The sequence below is a fragment of the Schistocerca piceifrons genome, chromosome 4, assembly GCF_021461385.2.
Source record: "Schistocerca piceifrons isolate TAMUIC-IGC-003096 chromosome 4, iqSchPice1.1, whole genome shotgun sequence".
Taxonomy (NCBI): Eukaryota; Metazoa; Arthropoda; class Insecta; order Orthoptera; family Acrididae; genus Schistocerca; species Schistocerca piceifrons.
The window spans coordinates 84,274,892-84,296,133 of record NC_060141.1 but is presented as its reverse complement, the minus strand read 5'-3'; the positions used below and the strand labels follow the sequence as shown (position 1 = coordinate 84,296,133).

The following is a 21,242-nucleotide window of genomic DNA, read 5'->3' as shown; positions in this document are numbered from 1 at the left end:
GTTCGCCGATGACATTGTAATTCTGTCAGAGACAGCAAAGGACTTAGAAGAGCAGTTGAATGGAATGTACAGAGTCTTGAAAGGAGGATATAAGATGAACATCAACAAAAGCAAAACAAGGATAATGGAATGTAGTCGAATTAAGTCGGGTGATGCTGAGGGAATTAGATTAGGAAATGAGGCACTTAAAGTAGTAAAGGAGTTTTGCTATTTGGGGAGCAAAATAACTGATGATGGTCGAAGTAGAGAGGATATAAAATGTAGGCTGGCAATGGCAAGGGAAGCGTTTCTGAAGAAGAGAAATTTGTTAACATCCAGTATTGATTTAAGTGTCAGGAAGTCATTTCTGAAAGTATTCGTATGGAGTGTAGCCATGTATGGAAGTGAAACATGGACCTAAAATAGTTTGGACAAGAAGAGAATAGAAGCTTTCGAAATGTGGTGCTACAGAAGAATGCTGAAGATTAGATGGGTAGATCACATAACTAATAAGGAAGTATTGAATAGGATTGGGAAGAAGAGAAATTTGTGGCACAACTTGACCAGAAGAAGGGATCGGTTGGTAGGACATGTTCTGAGGCATCAAGGTATCACCAGTTTAGTATTGGAGGGCAGCGTGGAGGGTAAAAATCGTAGAAGGAGACCAAGAGATGAATACACTAAGCAGATTCAGAAGGATGTGGGTTGCAGTACGTACTGGGAGATGAAAAAGCTTGCACAGGATAGAGTAGCATGGAGAGCTGCATCAAACCAGTCTCAGGACTGAAGACCAGAACAAACAACTGGAATCCCCTATTATGGAGTCTTATTGTTAATTAGTCCTACAGCAATTGGAAGTCCCTATGCCTGCTAATAATTTGTAACGGCCGTACTGGGTACAATAAAATTTTATCGGTTGTATGAGGCAGTACATCTTGTATGAAATGAGAACTGTTAAGCAGTAGAGACTAAATGGCATAAGCGAGCTGTTATACCATTTACGCAGAGCATAGATCTTAAAGCTACTGCACGGTTGCGTATTTTGTTGTAGTGCTAGTTATCAGTAAGACTCTATGAAAGCAGATTCCAGTAAAATATGCTATTCTCGTTAGTACGTAAACACACAGTTAAGAGTTAACACGATTAAAAACGCATTTCTTCCGCTCAGATGAGGGAACAAGCTAGTTCAGGTCTACCCTTGTGACGCACGCGCTGCGACCTGTCTTTCTCGTAGGCCTCAGACAGTGCGCAAGTGACGTCACTGGCAGCAGCGCGGCTGTATAAGCGAGGCTGCGGCATTCATCTGACAAACACTTGACAATGGCAGAGGAGATCTCCGCCGAAAGCTCATAGGCAGGTAACCACTTGACGTGGCATGAAACCCGAGAATATTGTATTAACAAATGTCACGTTTTCCATAGTAGAAGAGCTGTTTCAAGGTAAAGATGGCGTACGACCGATGAAGCATGGCATAACCGTCCACAGGTTATCAACTATTCTTAAAAGTATACAGACATTTTCCCCGGCATAAAACTCCGCATTTGAATTAACTGTATCCTCCAAATAGCTTTAATATCTTATACTATACTTAAATATGTTGGACTCGTAATACAGGGTGACACACGGGAGACGGACGGTTTTTAATGAAATAATACTCAGCCAACTTTAAAATTAATGTATGTTTATTAACACAAAATCAAAGCTCATTATTTGCCATTTTAGTTAACAAAGTTATTTGTGAAAAATAATGTCGTCAAGGTGATGTCCATCATTTCGAATGCAGGACTCAAGTCTCTTCTCAAAATCCTCCATCACACGGACTAAAATCTCTGCAGGGATGGCAGCAATTTCATGAATTATTGCATTCTTCAACTCCTCCAAATTTCGTGGTTTTTGGTTATAGACATAGTTCTTAAGGTACCCCACGGAAAAAAAGTCACATACTGACAAGTCGGGAGACCTGGGAGTCCAAGGAATATTGCCAAAACGTGAGATAATCCGGCCAGGAAACACGCGTCTAAGAACTGTCATTGAAGTGTTTGCAGTATACGATGTTGCCCCATCCTGCTGGAACCAAACCCGTTTTAAACGGATTCGTCGTGGCTCAAATGGCTCTGAGCACTATGGGACTTAACTTCTTAGGTCATCAGTCCCCTAGAACTTAGAACTACTTAAACCTAACTAACCTAAGGACATCACACACATCCATGCCCGAGGCAGGATTCGAACCTGCGACGGTAGCGGTCGCGCGGTTGCAGACTGTAGCGCCTAGAACCGCTCGGCGACCCCGGCCGGCCGATTCGTCGTCTTCTTAGTTCTGGTTTCAAGAATGTTTCAAGCAAATGAATGTAACGAACCGAATTAACAGTAACTGTGGTCCCGTTCTTTTCAAAAAATAAGGTCCAATAATGCCAACAGAGCCAAGAGCACACCAGACTGTCACTTTTTCTGAGTGTAGAGGACGCTAGTGGATAAGGTGTGGATGCTCTGGAGTCCAGTAACGTAGGTTTTGCTTATCCACGGTCCCATTTAAATGAAAATGAGCTTCATCGCCCATCAATAAAATTTCATTTTCATTCGATACCAAAATCACTTGCATTCTGTAAGAGAAGTCTTATCATACAGCAAAATCAGTTTCCTTAAGTTGTTGTGCAATGAGCATTTAGTAGGGATGGAATTTTAATTCTTTATGCAAAATTCGTCCAACCGATTCACGATTGATTCGTAACTCACTAGCATGACGACTAGTTGACCGTCCTGGGCTTCTGACTGCTGCTTGCCTTACCCTTTCAACATTTTCTGGTGTCGTTACTCTGCGTCTCGGGCCAGGATGCTTCTTATTCAGTATGTTTCCAGTTGATCTGAAGTTTTCCACCCATTTGAGGATTGTGTTACGGCTCGGAACAGCTCCATGTCGACCGACATTAAACCACGCACGAAACAATCGCTGCGTAGACTCACCACCTTTCACGAAACTGTCATAGACAAACACTCGACGTTGCAAGTCCCAGCGCTCCATAGTGACTGAGTAAATGAAATGGCGTCTTGTGTGGGTCAGAACTATCCCCACCACGACCACCTCCCACCACAGCGCCCTCAGTACTACGCAGTTCAAAACTGTCCGTCTGCAGTGTGTCACCTTGTATTTGCAGAAACTGCACAAGGCACAAGCTTATGTCTCACTACAACAAAAACAGTATAAAATGCCGGAAAGTGCTTATGGCGGTTTGTAGTGTGCGTTCCTTCATGTGATTCTAAAATCAGTCACCAAACTGAAATACCGGTCATGAAACATCATGTGTTCCTAGATACACTCTCCTCGACATTCAATGCTCTGCTCCACGTATTGATGGAAACTTTAAGTGGAACAAACATGACACTGAGTTCCTCAAACAGTTAATTTTAACTACTTATGCTCTTTCCCGGGTTCCATTCCCGGCGGGGTCAGGGATTTTCTCTGCCTCGTGATGGCTGGGTGTTGTGTGCTGTCCTTAGGTTAGTTAGGTTTCAGTAGTTCTACGTTCTAGGGGACTGATGACCATAGATGTTAAGTCCCATAGTGCTCAGAGCCATTTGAACCATTTTGAACTTATGCTCTTCTTGCTATTGCTGGTCTTGGAAACAGAAGAATGAACTTCCTGTCATACTGATGCGAGCCGCATTGCATGCACTGGAACAGTGTTTCGTGTCATTTGCTGGATACTACCGGTCGTCAGTTCGAATCCGATCGCCGGCAAATATTTGTCGTTTAATATTTGTGATTTCTAGAAGGTTATCGATTTTTTTATGTTAATGTTTGCATATTCTAGAATATTCCATGTCTCTACGACCTTCTCCCCACACATCTCTGTACATTTGCGTCCACACTGTACACGCTTTCAGTCGTAAGCATTGTACTTCATTGACGATCCTGCATTCGCATTTGGACTGGATTCAGGTTAAGGAACGGAAAAATTTTCTAGGGTAACTCATATGTAGAGAGAAAGCACTGATTGCACAAAAGCGAACAGTAAGAGCCTTAGAATCATGTATATGATATCTTTTGGAAACCTCTTCAGGGAGCTAGGGATAATAACTGCACAATCACAAAATATACAGAGTGGTCAGAAACAGTGTGAAAAGACTGTAAGGGTGTCATGCTGACAAATAATTGTTGAGAAAAAGATTCGATACGTTGCGCCGTTTGCGCGTTAACTAGCACTGAAGTTAGTCAATAACGCAACAAGCGGCCCGCGGGATGCAATTAGTGTCAGCTGTTCTCCTAGCGTAAATGATAGGAAACAGGACTGGTCAGCGTACGGCTCGGGTTCGATCCTTACTGACGTCCCATGACCGATTTTGTATCGCTCTCTTGCTCGGTTCTAGGAAACCAAAGAACACGTTTGGTAACACCGTCTCTGGCGGTCGGCCCTTTCGGCTAACTTCAATGCTCCTTAAATCGGAAACGGCGTAACGGAACGAACTTTTTCGTTTGCAATTATTTCTCAGTACGATCTATCCTGGAACACCCTTACAAGCTTTTCACAGTTTCTGACCAGCCTGTGTATTTGTTGATGGAATTCGTCATCAACAATCCAGTAGCGAAGTCCATACCCTCAAGATTAGAAGAAAAAATGACCTTTATTGCCCATTTTTAAAGCTTTTAAAGTCTGTCAAAAGAAGTTCAATATACGTGAACAAAACCATTTGATGATTTACATAATAACATAAACATCTGACATGGAGGAAAGCAAGCTGTTAAATGTAGCCTAAAATAATTTCTTCTGGCCAACTTCTTCAATTCCAAGGACGAATTTTTTAATACAGACTGTTAATTAACAAAAAGAATTAAAAATAAAAAACTATTTTTCAAATGTAGCTGCATTTGTAGAAATGAAAACAAGTATGTTCATTACTGTTAAAACTATTGATGTACAGTGTATAATGTAAACCTAACTCGTTCCACTTCATTTCGATAACACATTAAGGCGGAGAAGCCCATAGAAAACAGCATATTCGTATGACGATTTGAAATGGACCGGTACCGCATTCTGATTTGATCCATGTTAAATGGTTTTTGAAGGCCAGCGACTGTGGAACAATAGGTTTGTTTACAAATAAATCTTCTGCTACCAGTCACGATTTTTCTTTCTTTCTTTATTTATTTTTTTACTTTTCGCACAATGCGTTTCGGAAAATAATTCCCATTTTTCGTGTGTATTAAGCCATTTCTATTGATGTTGTCAGTGTGTGCTTCATTTCATTGACTTTTACTGCAATACATCAGAAACACGCTATTTTTTAGTTGGGTATCGATTCTTTTGGTGAAGTTACTGGTGAAATTTGGAAGTACTCCACCGACTAAATAAAGGACATAAAATGGATTTGCTAGAAGAACTGGAGATATATTCACATTACAGAAAATATGAAGATAAAATATTAAACGAAAAACTTGAAAGTGAAGCAGTGAATTTCTTCAGATGTTTCGATACTATACTAAAATAAAAATAGTAAAACATAGAAATTAGCAGAATTGTAAAATCGATATAAGTAATTTATGAGCCAACTTGTTAAGATACACTACTGGCCATTTAAATTGCTACATCACGAAGATGACTTGCTACAGACGCGAAATTTAACCGACAGGAAGACGATGTTGTGATATGCAAATGATTACCTTTTCAGAGCATTCACACAAGACGGCAGGAGTGGCCGTGCGGTTCTAGGCGCTACAGTCTGGAGCCGAGCGACCGCTACGGTCGCAGGTTCGAATCCTGCCTCGGGCTTGGGTGTATGTGATGTCCTTAGGTTAGTTAGGTTTAATTAGTTCTAAGTTCTAGGCGACTAATGACCTCAGAAGTTAAGTCGCATAGCGCTCAGAGCCATTTGAACCACTGACACAACGTTGGCGCCGGTGGCGACACCTGCAACGTGCTGACATGAGGAAAGTTTCCAACCTATTTCTCATACACAAACAGCAGTTGACCGGCGTTGCCTGGTGAAACGTTGTTGTGATGCCACGTGTAGGGAGGAAAAATGCGTACCATCACGTTTCCGACTTTGATAAAGGTCGGATTGTAGCCTATCGCGATTGCGGTTTATCGTATCGCGACATTGCTGCTCGCGTTGGTCGAGATCCAACGACTGTTAGCAGAATATGGAATCGGTGGGTTCAGGAGGGTAATACGGAACGCCGTGCTGGATCCCAACGGCCTCGTATCACTAGCAGTCGAGATGGCAGGCATCTTATCCGCATGGCTGTAACAGATCGTGCAGCCACGTCTCGATCCCTGAGTCAACAGATGGTGACGTTTGCAAGACAACGACCATCTGCACGAACAGTTCAACGACGTTTGCAGCAGCGTGGACTATCAGCTCGGAGACCATGGCTGTGGTTGCCCTTGAAGCTGCATCACAGACAGGAGCGCCTGCGATGGTATACTCAACGACGAACCTGGGTGCACGAATGGCAAAACGTCGTTTTTTCGGATGAATCCAGGTTCTGTTTACAGCATCATGATGGTCACATCCGTGTCTGGCGACATCGCAGTGAACGCACATTGGAAGTGTGTATTCGTCATCGCCATACCGGCGTATCACCCAGAATGATGCTATGGGGTGGCATTGGTTACACGTCTCGATCACCTCTTGTGCGCATTGACGGCTCTTTGAACAGTGGACGTTACATTTTGTTAGCGTGGGGTTGATCTGAGATTCTGTTATTCTGCGCAACCGATTAATCTGAGATGTACCCTTTACCCTGTGGCTCCTGCAAGATGCTATTTCCTCCCCCACACTACTACAGAAGTCAGACAAACGTTCCTAACGTTCTAAAGAGAAATGCCTGAAAAACTTTCAACAATAAAGATCTTCTGGAGTCGTCCACTGTAAGGAAATGACACAAAAATTCACAAAATTTCTTATGTAACTAGTGGGACACTTGGGTACTGGAGTAGTGCTAGTTAGCGTAAGAAAAACATGAAACTAAGGAAAGTTATTGTTTATTTTGCAAAAATTCTGAGAAATCACAATGGCACTTTTAGTTATGAATTGAACAAGTTATATCCGGGTTCTTTTCAGAAAGTGAAGTTACCTCTCAAGGATAGGATTCGCTAATGAAATTTCTATACAAAGTTTAAGATTGTTGTTGACTTGGCAGAATGGCTGAGAGGCACGCCTACTCAACTTGAATAATTATCCTTTAGAATGATGCTAGGTACGGTCGAGGCTGTCGCATGTGAAATGCAGTGAAGTGTACTGTTGTGGAGGAAATATGGAGCTCGCAATAACTGTAGTGCACAATACAGTAAGCTGCAATGACTGCTCTCTGCGCCGCTCGCTGCTGACAAATGAGGTAACTCTCGTTCTATCTGGATTGACCTTCGCCAATCAAACTCTCACTACGCCTTGATGAAGTCAAGGATTCCTATTCTCACCTAGTCTAACTATTGGCGTGGTAAAGCAGTCAGATAACTAGTCCATCGTGATGCCCCTCAAAAATTTGCTCGCATGCGTGTAACTATAACACTGTCCATTCACACCGCACAATAAGGGTGACGGCCAACACAGTGAACAACGCTTAATCGCAAGGATTCAATATAGAGAGACGCACTTTGATTCACTCTCAACAGAGGTGCTCTCCCAGTGAAGTACTGAGGAGAGACTTGTTCCTCACTCCAAGAGCGACAATGGAACGGCGCCTCTCCATACCAGATGTGAAGGGGTATATCTTTCGGTATCTTCCATGACTCCTTCAGCTCAAGGCGTCAGAAATATTGTCTGCCAATCAGCATTGCTCTTCTAAAACGGGAGAATGGCGTTTCGTTTAAGGCGACCAATCTGGAAATCTGCAGTATCGGCGTTTGGCGTTTGCTGTCTCCCTGCAAAAATCTCTGAAACTGCGTGCTATGTCTAAAGAATGTGTAGGCTGGCTGCTCCCACACAATGTAGCAGAATTTTCTTTTAAGCCGAACATGGGGTCATTCCTCCTTTCCCTCGGGCGAACGCTGTCTGCTCCACGGGCGTCCACCAGCCGACGTAGACGGGTCGGGACTGGCCTCCTGGTGTGCGGTTGCCTTTCTCGAACTAAAAGCTCCTGTGACCATTGTGTCTGGAATGTATGTGTGTACGCCAGCCTCGAGTATTTCAACCACGGTTATTTGCATATTGTTTACATGAATTCATAAAACATTGACTTTATCTTATCGAGTTTGGGTTTGAATGAAGCGTCCTGATGTGCGGAATATGATTGTGGGGGCGGAATATGTAAGCAATGAAGGTCAGGAGACCATGACGTCTTACAATTTCAGATGTGTTACGATCCATGGCTCTACCCTTCATTCGATCCCTGCGAAACCCTACATTTCAGCAGGATAATGCACGACCGCATGTTGCATGTCCTGTACGGGCCTTTCTGGATGCAGAAAATGTTCGACTTCTGCCCTGGCCATCACATTCTCCAGATCTCTTACCAACTGAAAAGTCTGGTCAATGGTGGCCGAGCAACTGACTCGTCACAATACGCCAGTCACTACTCTTGATGAACTGAGGTATCGTGTTGAAGCTGCATGGACAGCTGTACCTGTACACGCCATCCAAGCTCTGTTTGACTCAATGCCCAGGCGTATCATGGCCATTATTACGGCCAGAGGTGGTTGTTCTGGGTACTGATTTCTCAGGATCTATTCACCCAAATTGCGTGAAAATGTAATCACATGTCAGTTGTATAATACATTTGTCCAATGAATAACCGTTTATCATCTGAATTTCTTCTTGGTGTAGCAATTTTAATGGCCATTAGTGTAAATAATATCTGTACGAAAGCATATCATAATCTGTGGAAGACCTATAATGTTATCTCTGTAGGCTACCTGTAAGAATATCTTTGTAACTGTTTTGTTTATATAAGATATTTTCGATGAGTAAAGTGTACGACAAGTTGTGTGTGATTTTTAGCGTATGTGAGACTCTGCACAAATGGACCATTAGAAAAATGTACGTACAAATTCTTCTAAATTTCGCCACTAACTTCACCAAAAGAATCGATACCCAACTAAAAAATAGCGTGTTTCTGATGTATTGCAGTAAAAGTCAACGAAATGAAGCAGACTCTCACACATTGACAGCATCAATAGAAATGGCGTAAAACACACGAAAAACGCACTTTAAAATGGGAATTATTTCCCGAAATGCGTCGTGCTAAAAGTAAAATAAAGAAAGAAAGAAAGAAAAATCGTGACTGGTAGGAGAAGATTTATTCATAACACAAAAAGAATAATCGTGACTGGTAGCAGATTTTTTTGTAAACAAACCTATCGGTAATGCATTATTAAAAAAAGCACTCCGTCTGCAGGCCACAAGTGGCCCATCGGGACCATCCAACCGCCGTGTCATCCTCAGATGAGGATGCAGATAGGAGGGGCGTGTGGTCAGCACAACGCTCTCCCGGTCGTTATAATGGTTTTCTGTGATCGGAGCCGTTACTATTCGGTCGAGTAGCTCCTCAATTGGCATCACGAGGCTGAGTGCACCCCGAAAAATGGCAACAGCGCATGGCGGCCCGGATGGTCTCCCATCCAAGTGCCGGCCACGCCCGACATCGCTTAACTTCGGTGATCTGACGGGAACCGGTGTATCCATTGCGGCAAGGCCGTTACCACATTAATAACATAATTATAATTTAAAATTTTTCTGATGTCAGCCTGTTTGTGGCTCAAGTCATTAGGGTTCAGCCCTAACAGCCAGCGTGTAAATGCATTCCTGATGTTCGCTGCCGCGTCCTAGAGCGCCGAGCTGCCTAGTACTCGGGTGCAAATGAGTTAAGGCCAGCTTCCAGGCAGGGTGGCACACGGCAAGGACTACTTCATGCATCTGCCTGACGTCACACAAGTAGTCCACAAGTGAACATCCATCCACTAAACGTGGATATAAGACGGCAAATGGCTCCACTCTAATGACAGCGACGGTACTTCACAGTATTATGATTATCTCAAGACAGCACCAAGGCTCAATCATAGTCGCCACCAAGAAGAGACAAACTGTACATTCTACAAACGTTCGCGGTTATCGTTCACTGGATTCAGTACTACACTCCTGGAAATTGAAAAAAGAACACATTGACACCGGTGTGTCAGACCCACCATACTTGCTCCGGACACTGCGAGAGGGCTGTACAAGCAATGATCACACGCACGGCACAGCGGACCAACCAGGAACCGCGGTGTTGGCCGTCGAATGGCGCTAGCTGCGCAGCATTTGTGCACCGCCGCCGTCAGTGTCAGCCAGTTTTCCGTGGCATACGGAGCTCCATCGCAGTCTTTAACACTGGTAGCATGCCGCGACAGCGTGGACGTGAACCGTATGTGCAGTTGACGGACTTTGAGCGAGGGCGTATAGTGGGCATGCGGGAGGCCGGGTGGACGTACCGCCGAATTGCTCAACACGTGGGGCGTGAGGTCTCCACAGTACATCGATGTTGTCGCCAGTGGTCGGCGGAAGGTGCACGTGCCCGTCGACCTGGGACCGGACCGCAGCGACGCACGGATGCACGCCAAGACCGTAGGATCCTACGCAGTGCCGTAGGGGACCGCACCGCCACTTCCCAGCAAATTAGGGACACTGTTGCTCCTGGGGTATCGGCGAGGACCATTCGCAACCGTCTCCATGAAGCTGGGCTACGGTCCCGCACACCGTTAGGCCGCCTTCCGCTGACGCCCCAACATCGTGCAGCCCGCCTCCAGTGGTGTCGCGACAGGCGTGAATGGAGGGACGAATGGAGACGTGTCGTCTTCAGCGATGAGAGTCGCTTCTGCCTTGGTGCCAATGATGGTCGTATGCGTGTTTGGCGCCGTGCAGGTGAGCGCCACAATCAGGACTGCATACGACCGAGGCACACAGGGCCAACACCCGGCATCATGGTGTGGGGAGCGATCTCCTACACTGGCCGTACACCACTGGTGATCGTCGAGGGGACACTGAATAGTGCACGGTACATCCAAACCGTCATCGAACCCATCGTTCTACTATTCTTAGACCGGCAAGGGAACTTGCTGTTGCAACAGGACAATTCACGTCCGCATGTATCCCGTGCCACCCAACGTGCTCTAGAAGGTGTAAGTCAACTACCCTGGCCAGCAAGATCTCCGGATCTGTCCCCCATTGAGCATGTTTGGGACTGGATGAAGCGTCGTCTCACGCGGTCTGCACGTCCAGCACGAACGCTGGTCCAACTGAGGCGCCAGGTGGAAATGGCATGGCAAGCCGTTCCACAGGACTACACCCAGCATCTCTACGATCGTCTCCAGGGGAGAATAGCAGCCTGCATTGCTGCGAAAGGTGGATATACACTGTACTAGTGCCGACATTGTGCATGCTCTGTTGCCTGTGTCTATGTGCCTGTGGTTCTGTCAGTGTGATCATGTGATGTATCTGACCCCAGGAATGTGTCAATAAAGTTTCCCCTTCCTGGGACAATGAATTCACGGTGTTCTTATTTCAATTTCCAGGAGTGTAGAATTAGCGACAGATCAGTTCGAATGAACAACGAACTATTGAAACGCACTTCTTCACACTAAAGTTATATATTATATAGTTTCTATTCATGCAGTACTGGCCATTAAAATTGCTATACCAAGAAGAAATGCAGATGATAAATGGGTATTCATTTGACAAATTAATTATACTAGAACTGACATTTGATTACATTTTCACGCAGTTTGGGTGCATAGATCATGAGAAATCAGTACCCATAACAACCACCTCTGGCCGTAATTACGGCCATGATACGCCTGGCCATTGAGTCAAACAGAGCTTGGATGGCGTGTACAGGTACAGCTGCCCATGCAGCTTCAACGTGATACCACAGTTCATCAGGAGTAATGACTCGCGTGTTGTGACGAGACAGTTGCTCGGCCACCATTGACCAGACGTTTCCAATTGGTGAGAGATCTGGAGAATGTGCTGGCCAGGACAGCAGTCGAATATTTTCTGTATCCAGAAAGGCCCGTACAGGACCTGCAACATGCGGTCGTACATTATCCTGTTGAAATGTAGGGTTTCGCAGGGATCGAATGAAGGGTAGAGCCATGGGTCGTAACACATCTGAAATGTAACGTCAACTGTTCAAAGTGCCGTCAGTGCGAACAAGAGGTGACCGAGACGTGTAACCAGTGCCACGCCATACCCACCACACCGGGTGATACGCCAGTATGGCGATAACGAATACACGCTTCCAATGTGCGATGTCCCCAAACACGGATGCGACCATCATGATGCTGTAAACAGAACCTGGATTCATCCGAAAAAATGACGTTTTGCCATTCGTGCACCCACGTTCGTCGTTGAGTACACCATCGCAGGGGCTCCTGTCTGTGATGCAGCGTCAAGGGTAACCGCAGCCATGGTCTCCGAGCTGATAGTCCATGCTGCTGCAAACGTCGTCGAACTGTTCGTGCAGATGGTTGTTGTCTTGCAAACGTCCCCATCTGTTGACTCAGGGATCGAAACGTGGCTGCACAATCCGTTACAGCCATGCGGATAAGATGCCTGTCATCTCGACTGCTAGTGATACGAGCCCGTTGGGATCCAGCACGGCGTTCGGAATTACCCTCCTGAACCCGCCGATTCCATACTCTGCTAACAGTCATTGGATCTCGACCAACGCGAGCAGCACTGTCGCGATGCGATAAATCGCAATAGCGATAGGCTACAATCCGATCCTTATCAAAGTCGGAATCGTGATGGTACGCAATTCTCCTCCTCACACGAGGCATCACAACGTTTCACCAGGCAACGCCGGCCAACTGCTGTTTGTGTATGAGAAACCGGTTGGAAACTTTCCTCTTGTCAGTACATTGTAGGTGTCGCCACCGGCGCCAACCTTGTGTGAATGCTCTGAGAAGCTAATCATTTGCATTTCACAGCATCTTCTTCCTGTCGGTTAAATTTCGCGTCTGTAGCAAGTCATCTTCGTGGTGCTCATCTACGTCGCCATCACTTTCGCCATAGTATTGTCTAACCCTATTCGTCACTGTGTTGAGGCTGTATAGCTAGCCGGCCGTTTTGGCCGAGCGGTTCTAGGCACTTCAGTCCGGAACCGCGCTGCTGCTACGGTCGCAGGTTCGAACCCTGCCTCGGGATGGATGTGTGTGATGTCCTTAGGTTAGTTAAATTTAAGTAGCTGTAAATCTAGGGGACTGATGACCTCAGATGTTAAGTCCCATAGTGCTTAGAGCCATTTGAACCATTTGAGTTGTCTAGCTGCTGCGAACAAACATTCCTCTCCAGTACTTCACATGAGTAACTACTTTCGGTGGCACTTGCATGTTTGACGGTAAGTACATTTCGTGAACGTACTGTACACAGTACCACTGTTCCTGGTCTAGAACGACAGCCATTCTCAATCGGTTTCTATTGCCTCGCTTCATTTCCCTTTTCTTTTTGCCACTACGAAAATCAGCTTCTAGGAACGTGCCAATAGATTCAACAATGACCATTACTGTATTCAGTAAATATTCTTTTTACTTGACGCTTGCACACGTCTGGCCTCGCTTTCGGAAGGACCGCGTCTGCTACTTATAGTCGGATACATTACGATATGCTGTCGGAACCTATAGCAGTTGAGAATGGCTTCTAAAGCCGAAAGCTTCTAGTCTTGAGAACAGTAACAAAGTAAGTACTTATTAATTAAGCAACAGCGGAGGTGCAACCTTGACACTATGCTGTAACAGACGTTCTATCACGCAAATAATCTCAGCGGACAAAGTGTTAGTCAGCCCCTTCAGTGAACACACCAGATGCCCTGCAGTCATGGACTGTGCGGCTGGTCCCGGCGGAGGTTCGAGTCCTCCTTCGGGCATGAGTGTGTGTGTTTACGTTAAGTAGTGTGTAAGCTTAGGGACTGATGACCTTAGCAGTTAATTCCCATAAGATTTCACACACATTTGAACACACCAGATGCTTTTCAGCGCTGTAGATGGCGTGGAAATGGCACCAGGGGGCAGAGGTACCTTCGGCCATAGATGTGTGTCGCAGCGGTGACGTGGAGTGTATGTGCCGGTCGCATGGAGTCAGCGCCCTAAGAAAGCTCGACGACGAAACGTGACGGGATGACAAAAAGGTGCTGCCCTTTTCCGACGTGGCATTGATCACGCCGTCAACGAAATTGCCCGATTTGTTGGTGTATCAACGTGGACTGTCTAATTTGCCTACAAGGAGTCGCAACCATGTAACACAGCCTAAGAACAGTGGTCGTAATAGTGTTCTAACCGACAGTGACCAGAGAAGTGAATCACGCCTTTCAAAAGACAATCGGTTTCAAATCCGACAGGATCTTAAGCTGCCAATGAACGCAGGTGCATATCAACCTATTTCCGGCTGAACACTGCACATTTGGAGTCGCAAAAGGTCATTGTTGGCAGCATCACATAATGCTGCATGCCGTCAATTGGCCAAAACAACACAGACTGGCACGTCTTCAATAAGCCGGGAGACACAGGAACTGGGGAGCAACTTCCTGAATGCGTGTTATGTAGACCAGGAAGCAGCGATATTGCCTCTTTTCGAATTATACAAGACGCCGAGTGCTCTGGTGTGTGTGTGTGTGTGTGTGTGTGTGTGTGTGTGTGTGTGTGTGTGTGAAGGGTGTAGTTCAGGCTGGGGGTGGTTCTGAGATGTTTCTGGGAGATAGTTTTCGCATCACGGCTTGGATCCTTTCATTTAGGATACTGTAAACATGAACCAGGATGTTTATTTCAACATTCTCGGTGACCAAGTTTTGTTCTGTGTGATGAGTATCCTGTGCCATGCAAACATAGTCCCATAGAAAATGTGCCTGGACTATTTGAACAACAGGTGAAACGTAGTAATAATCATTCCCCCAATTTAGGAACTGCACAGGTTCTAATCGTCAATGAGTGGTTGCAGTTGAATACAACTTGCTTGGAGAAACTTGCGGTCTCTCTTACTTGCCGAACTGAGGGAATAACGAAGGTAATATGCGGTGTTACACGATATAAGTGCCATGTCTTCTGGAGGAGACTAATGTATTCTGCAGAGTGCTTAACAACACACACCGCTTGCAAACCGTAGCCACTCCACGCTTCAGTCAGCTAGGCACTCATAGCACTGGCAGTATACACCAAAATAGCCCTTTGCTATCATTCACTTCGAAAATAGTTACGGTCGCGCTATCACCGAAACTTACACGTGTAGTAAAAAGCCGACCAACGGCTCACTCCGAGCCGTTTAGGTATACAACGTGTCTTTGTTTCAACGAATTTGTCCACACACGCTTATTTACACGAGTCATGGCGCATAATGGACCTTTCCACTGTAATAAACATCGGTCGGACTATTGAAAAGGCTATATGATTACTACCGCACTCGACGCTGTGCAGGTCGTGGTAGTGTGGTGGAAAATTAAATAGCAGACAGCAAATTACGAAATTTACCCACTAATTTCGAAAAGTTCAATCATCGGACTGATCTAATGGCAGTGACAGGTTGACAACAGATAATAAACCATCATCATTAAACACACAACAAAACAACGTCGATTGATCAGGGATTGTAAATGAATTCAAACGATGCAAATCTCTCTCTTCTTCTTTCGCGTCCTCACATTTAGACACACACACACACACACACACACACACACACACACAGACAGACACACACACACACACACACACACACACGTTCATGCGCTTCACAAACAAGGACACAGTAATTTGTTGTTGTTGTGGTCTTCAGTCCTGAGACTGGTTTGATGCAGCTCTCCATGCTACTCTATCCTGTGCAAGCCTTTTCATCTCCCAGTACCTACTGCAACCCACATCCTTCTGAATCTGCTTAGTGTATTCATCTCTTGGTCTCCCTCTACGATTTTTACCCTCCACGCTGCCCTCCAATACTAAATTGGTGATCCCTTGATGCCTCAGAACATGTCCTACCAACCGATCCCTTCTTCTGGTCAAGTTGTGCCACAAACTTCTCTTCTCCCCAATCCTATTCAATACTTCCTCATTAGTTATGTGATCTACCCATCTAATCTTCAGCATTCTTCTGTAGCACCACATTTCGAAAGCTTCTATTCTCTTCTTGTCCAAACTATTTATCGTCCATGTTTAACTTCCATACATGGCTACACTCCATACGAATACTTTCAGAAATGACTTCCTGACACTTAAATCAATACTGGATGTTAACAAATTTCTCTTCTTCAGAAACGCTTTCCTTGCCATTGCCAGCCTACATTTTATATCCTCTCTACTTCGACCATCATCAGTTATCTTGCTCCCCAAATAGCAAAACTCCTTTACTACTTTAAGTGCCTCATTTCCTAATCGAATTCCCTCAGCATCACCCGACTTAATTAGACTACATTCCATTATCCTCGTTTTGCTTTTGTTGATGTTCATCTTATATCCTCCTTTCAAGACACTGACCATTCCATTCAACTGCCCTTCCAAGTCATTTGCTGTCTCTGACAGAATTACAATGTCATCGGCGAACCTCACAGTTTTTATTTCTTCTCCATGAATTTTAATACTTACTCCGAATTTTTCTTTTGTTTCCTTTACTGCTTGCTCAATATACAGATTGAACAACATCGGGGAGAGGCTACAACCCTGTCTTACTCCCTTCCCAACCACTGCTTCCCTTTCATGTCCCTCGACTCTTATAACTGCCATCTGGTTTCTGTACAAATTGTAAATAGCCTTTCGCTCCCTGTATTTTACCCCTGCCACCTTTAGAATTTGAAAGAGAGTATTCCAGTCAACATTGTCAAAAGCTTTCTCTAAGTCTACAAATGCTAGAAACGTAGGTTTGCCTTTCCTTAATCTTTCTTCTAAGATAAGTCGTAAGGTCAGTATTGCCTCACGTGTTCCAGTGTTTCTACGGAATCCAAACTGATCTTCCCCGAGGTTGGCTTCTACTAGTTTTTCCATTCGTCTGTAAAGAATTCGTGTTAGTATTTTGCAGCTGTGACTTATTAAGCTGATAGTTCGGTAATTTTCACATCTGTCAACACCTGCTTTCTTTGGGATTGGAATTATTATATTCTTCTTGAAGTCTGAGGGTATTTCGCCTGTTTCATACATCTTGCTCACCAGATGGTAGAGTTTTGTCAGGACTGGCTCTCCCACGGCCGTCAGTAGTTCCAATGGAATATTGTCTACTCCTGGGGCCTTGTTCGACTCAGGTCTTTCAGCGCTCTGTCAAACTCTTCACGCAGTATCTTATCTCCCATTTCATCTTCATCTACATCCTCTTCCATTTCCATAATATTGTCCTCAAGTACATCGCCCCTGTATAGACCCTCTATATACTCCTTCCACCTTTCTGCTTTCCCTTCTTTGCTTAGAACTGGTTTTCCATCTGAGCTCTTGATATTCATACAAGTCTTTCTCTTATCTCCAAAGGTCTCTTTAATTTTCCTGTAGGCGGTATCTATCTTACACCTAGTGAGATAGGCCTCTACATCCTTACATTTGTCCTCTAGCCATCCCTGCTTAGCCATTTTGCATTTCCTGTCGATCTCATTTTTGAGACGTTTGTATTCCTTTTTGCCTGTTTCACTTACTTCATTTTTATATTTTCTCCTTTCATCAATTAAATTCAATATTTCTTCTGTTACCCAAGGATTTCTACTAGCCCTCGTCTTTTTACCTACTTGATCCTCTGCTGCCTTCACTACTTCATCCCTCAAAGCTACCCATTCTTCTTCTACTGTATTTATTTCCCCCATTCCTGTCAATTGCTCCGTTATGCTCTCCCTGAATCTCTGTACCACCTCTGGTTCTTTTAGTTTATCCAGGTCCCATCTCCTTAAATTCCCACCTTTTTGCAGTTTCTTCAGTTTTAATCTACAGGTCATAACCAATAGATTGTGGTCAGAGTCCACATCTGCCCCTGGAAATGTCTTACAATTTAAAACCTGGTTCCTAAATCTCTGTCTTACCATTATATAATCTATCTGATACCTTTTAGTATCTCCAGGGTTCTTCCATGTATACAACCTTCTTTCATGATTCTTAAACCACGTGTTAGTTATGATTATGTTGTGCTCTGTGCAAAATTCGACTAGGCGGCTTCCTCTTTCATTTCTGTCCCCCAATCCATATTCACCTACTATGTTTCCTTCTCTCCCTTTTCCTACACTCGAATTCCAGTCACCCATGACTATTAAATTTTCGTCTCCCTTCACAATCTGAATAATTTCTTTTATTTCATCATACATTTCTTCAATTTCTTCGTCATCTGCAGAGCTAGTTGGCATATAAACTTGTACTACTGTAGTAGGCGTGGGCTTCGTATCTATCTTGGCCACAATAATGCGTTCACTATGCTGTTTGTAGTAGCTTACCCGCATTCCTATTTTCCTATTCATTATTAAACCTACTCCTGCATTACCCCTATTTTATTTTGTGTTTATAACCCTGTAGTCACCTGACCAGAAGTCTTGTTCCTCCTGCCACCGAACTTCACTAATTCCCACTATATCTAACTTCAACCTATCCATTTCCCTTTTTAAATTTTCTAACCTACCTGCCCGATTAAGGGATCTGACATTCCACGCTCCGATCCGTAGAACGCCAGTTTTCTTTCTCCTGATAACGACATCCTCTTGAGTAGTCCCCGCCCGTAGATCCGAATGGGGGACTATTTTACCTCCGGAATATTTTACCCAAGAGGACGCCATCATCATGTAATCATACAGTAAAGCTGCATGCCCTCGGGAAAAATTACGGCTGTAGTTTCCCCTTGCTTTCAGCCGTTCGCAGTACCAGCACAGCAAGGCCGTTTTGGTTATTGTTACAAGGCCAGATCAGTCAATCATCCAGACTGTCGCCCTTGCAACTACTGAAAAGGCTGCTGCCCCTCTTCAGGAACCACACGTTTGTCTGGCCTCTCAGCAGATACCCCTCCGTTGTGGTTGCACCTACGGTACGGCTATCTGTGTCGCTGAGGCACGCAAGCCTCCCCACCAACGGCAAGGTCCATGGTTCATGGGGGGGGGGGGGGGGGGACACAGTAATTATAGTCACAAAATCAGCTATTCGAAAGAAATGTAGCTACGAACGCATGAGGGCTTAGATTCAAGGGGCGGACGAAATGAAATAACAAGCTTTATGAAGCAATAAAAACACTTCACTGTGAAATAAAAACCACATAGTAAGCGAAGTGAAGGAAGTGTGTTCGAAAGTGCACATCTTCGAAATCAAAATCTGCTGCTGGACAGTCAATATCGTTGACGATTTTGCCTTGGTTGGGCACCACAGTTGCAACATACTTTTTTAACTGGAAACATTGCCACTGTTTGACAGCAAGTTTTTTAATATTTACTTATTTCAAAAAAATGGTTCAAATGGCTCTGAGCACTATGGGACTCAACTGCTGAGGTCATTAGTCCCCTAGAACTTAGAACTAGTTAAACCTAACTAACCTAAGGACATCACAAACATCCATGCCCGAGGCAGGATTCGAACCTGCGACCCTAGCGGTCTTGCGGTTCCAGACTGCAGCGCCTTTAACCGCACGGCCACTTCGCCCGGCCCTTATTTCACTACCACGATTTCAACTGTAGAGCCATTTTCAGGTGGAAGGTGAAACCTAAAATCAATAAAAAGTATGCATAACTAAGTGCAAGGCATAATGCGATAACTTTTGATAAACACAATTTAAAGGCCATTACTTACAAAGTAAGGAAATATCAGGTATGTGTGTATGACATGTCGTCGTCAGTCTACTACAAAACATATGGGCACATATATGCCAATGGTCTCATCATCAGATGTGAGTGCGAATTAAAAACAGGGATTACACGCCGCAGACACAGTTAAACGCATTGTGCTGCGATAACGCTACCAAATACAGTGTGGAAAGCACGAACCACGTCCAAACATTAAACAACATTGATATTTCCAGAATGAAATTTTCACTCTGCAGCGTAGTGTGCGCTGATATGAAACTTCCTGGCAGATTAAAACTGTGTGCCGGACAGAGACTCGAACTTCGGGACCTTTGCCTTCCGCGGGCAAGTGCTCTACCATCTGAGCTAGCCAAGCACGACTCACGCCCCGTCCACACAGCTTTACTTCCGCCAGTACCTCGTCTCCTATCTTCCAAACTTCACAGACGGTCTCCCACGATGCTGCAGAACTAGCACTCCTGGAAGAAAGCATATTGCGGAGACATGGCTTAGCCACAGCCTGGGGGAAGTATCAGGTGGGAAGGTAAGAGACGAGGTACTGGCGGAAGTAAAGCTGTCAGGACGGGACGTGAGTCGTGCTTGGGTAGCTCAGATGGTAGAGCACTTGCCCGCCGAAGGCAAAGGTCTCGAAGTTCGAGACACAGTTTTAATCTGCCAGGGAATTTCAACATTCATACTCCTCTGTACTATTTCAGAGATTATTATTCAGCTAACAACCGCTGGATGAGCTACATAGTCTTTCTGAGTGCCAGCGCCATATTAAGGAAGTGGGAACAGGTTGTTTATTCCACCTGTTATTGGTTCAAAATGGCTCTGAGCACTATGGGACCTAACATCTGAGGCCATCAGTCCCCTAGAACTTAGAACTACTTAAACCTAACTAACCTAAGGACACCACACACATCCACGCCGGAGGCAGGATTCGAACCTGCGACCGTAGCTGTCGCGCGGTTCCAAACTGAAGCGCCTAGAACCGCTCGGCCACACCGGCCGGCACCTGGTATTAGACACACACTTATAAATTAATAATCATACAAGTATCTCTAAGAAACCCAATCCATAAAATGCATCCTCTGTGATTAACATAATCTTTCTGAAATAAACTAATTGTCCTGGTGTAAAATCCCGCGCAGCATCGATAAATAAATACTAACAGTACAGTCGCGTCAATGATTTCATTTCAAAATTCAATAATGCAATACTCCACCCCAGTCATTGTTAGCAAGCTTGGGATAGTCCTTGATATGTTGTCCACGAGGTATTCGAGACTTGTTACTCTAGCCTCTTCAAGGCGATCCTCTTGAGTCATTCAGTGTGTGACGACGGCTTCTACAACGATGTAGTGTATGTTTGAACTGGATGGGGCAGATATCGTAACCCATTCCATTCAGTGGATTCTTTTTCTATTGCAAGGTGTTCACGAGGTGCGCACTGTTTGTTTTTGCATTTATTTATTAATTTACTTATTTATTTATTTCAGTCGTCATTCTTCTGATTGGTTTGATGCTTCCTCTGAATTCCGCTGTCGTGCCAACTTTTCATCTGAGAACAGCATTTGCACCTTACGTCT

At 44.7% G+C, this 21,242-nt stretch overlaps 1 protein-coding gene and 1 pseudogene across 1 annotated transcript in view; both read right to left on the bottom strand.

The window, feature by feature from the left end:
• The window catches only part of LOC124795617 (trypsin-3-like), a 145,637-nt gene that overhangs the window by 59,318 nt on the left and 65,077 nt on the right, over window positions 1-21,242 (bottom strand). The window lies entirely within an intron of this gene.
• On the bottom strand, window positions 9,498-9,615 carry LOC124796790 (annotated as a pseudogene).